At 40.9% G+C, this 1,910-nt stretch overlaps 1 long non-coding RNA gene across 1 annotated transcript in view; it reads right to left on the bottom strand.

Moving 5' to 3' along the window:
• Window positions 1-361, bottom strand: part of LOC116684621 (uncharacterized) — a 10,678-nt gene extending 10,317 nt beyond the window's left edge. The window contains exon 1 of the long non-coding RNA XR_004330801.1: window positions 349-361. This is a non-coding gene — a long non-coding RNA (uncharacterized LOC116684621). The remainder of the gene's footprint in view (window positions 1-348) is intronic.
• Between the last annotated feature and the right edge of the window lie 1,549 nt (window positions 362-1,910).

Here is a 1,910-nt window from a genome sequence, read left to right as displayed (position 1 = left end):
CGGAGCTGGTTAATGTGGCTCGGGAAGGGTAGGTTTGGGGTCCCCTGCTGGAGCTGCTGCCCCCGCGACCCGATATTGGATAAGCGGATGAAGATGGATGGATGGATGGAGAGTTACCTTTGACACAACTCCTTATTTGTGAGACACTTCTACTAGCTTACACATTCTGATCTATTCCTGCAACCTAGTGTCCACTTCACGCTGACTCTGCCCTTAAAAGCTCCCTTTGAATGGTTTACTGCATTTTAACTTTTACAAGCATAAATATCAACCTATCAGTTTTGATGATCACAGATTCGGCGAATTTTTTTACAGTAACTAGGCTACTTATTCTGAATTTGTATCTACATGTTTTGATTGTAAAGCCAGCTGCTACTGATGTCCTTACATAACACGTGAGCAAAACCATCTCTTGCTGCTTTTTAGTCTCTCAGTGGAGGATGCTGCAGGAGTGATTTGAGAAGTCTCAATGGATATGGACTCAAGGTCGCCACTGAAACTGTTAGTCAGGCCTACAGGGGATGAGCGTTTCAACTTAAAACACAGGTGTTTAGTGAAACATTCCTTTACAAGTCGTCTCAAACCCTAGGCAAATATGGCCGCAGATTCATCAAATTCCCTTGCTCTGCTTTTCTTTCCACCCGGCTTGATTTTCTCTGGTTCTGTATGTGTTGAATATTGTATTGTACAAGATAAAATCATTTCCTCCCTCTCTCCAGTGCTTATTGCATAGAGCGTGTGCGTGTGATTGTGTATATATTTCTATCTATGTGCTGGACTGCTTATGTTTTCCTCCCCCGGCTTATGTCGATATAAATATCTCAGGTAATTAATAACTGCGAAGACCTTTGAATCTCAGATGGGATTTCCACTAGACTCATCCACTCTCACAATTTTCACCTCCCAGCGCAGAAGGAGCAACAGAGGAGAAGAAGCATGGGAGCGGTAAGAGAGAAACAAAGAGTTCATAGAGAACAGTAAGGCAAGAGAAAAAATTGAAATAAGAAGAGAGGAAAGAGGAGAAAGCTGCATGCAGGATAAAGTAGAGAAGAGGAAAAATGAGAATCATGAACAGTCAGCAGATCAGAGGAAAAACGTGGAAGGAAAGAAAAAATTAAGAAAGGACGGCCATACTGAGAAGGAAGCATACACAGGACACTGAAGAAGAGACAAAAGAGCAAATGCACTTTTAGTGAGGTTAGAGATGTATTTTTGTCAATTGAAGAGGAGAGGAAAATATAGAAAAGAGAGGCAGTATGATATCAAATACAAGGAGATAAACTAAGTAGGAGGTAGGGGTTATTCAATGTTTCTATCAAAGATGACTGATTCAACTAATCTCACAGTTGAATCTTTGCACAGCGTTATGAAAGGAAGATAAAGGCATTTTTTGGCTATGTGGGGGTGCTAAATTTTCTGATTTTACATAGAACTACCTGTTTTCTCCGAATAACTTATTATGCAGCCTTTTATAATATAGATTTCAACATAAATAAAATGTGAAAAGAAAGAAGCTTTTAATTAATCTTTTTGTGTAATAAATCCAACAGCCCCAAGACAGATTTAAGTTTCACATTTCATGATCTGTGTACTGATGGCAGGGATTTGAATCTTTAACCAGTGCCGAAATGGCCTACTGAGCAGGGCCTGAACTTTTTTGACCACGGAGCAGCAGCCCCACCCGCTGCAGTGAGCCGACAGGATTGAAACAGCAGCAACTTTCAGTGTGAAAAACGTTAAAGCATACATTAATTGTTAAAAGGTGTACATGTTGGCAGGATGGTCAGAAATGTTTTGCATGCTGTTTTTGCATGTTTGAGTCACACATGTCTCGTCTTCATATCAGAAACAAGGAAATGAATTTGAACCGTTCTCACTCCCGCTTGGTCAGTGGCTGCACGTGGGACTGC

The sequence above is a fragment of the Etheostoma spectabile genome, chromosome 3 (assembly GCF_008692095.1).
Source record: "Etheostoma spectabile isolate EspeVRDwgs_2016 chromosome 3, UIUC_Espe_1.0, whole genome shotgun sequence".
Taxonomy (NCBI): domain Eukaryota; kingdom Metazoa; phylum Chordata; class Actinopteri; order Perciformes; family Percidae; genus Etheostoma; species Etheostoma spectabile.
The sequence above is the reverse complement of the archived record's forward strand: the minus strand, read 5'-3'. Positions and strand labels throughout refer to the sequence as shown.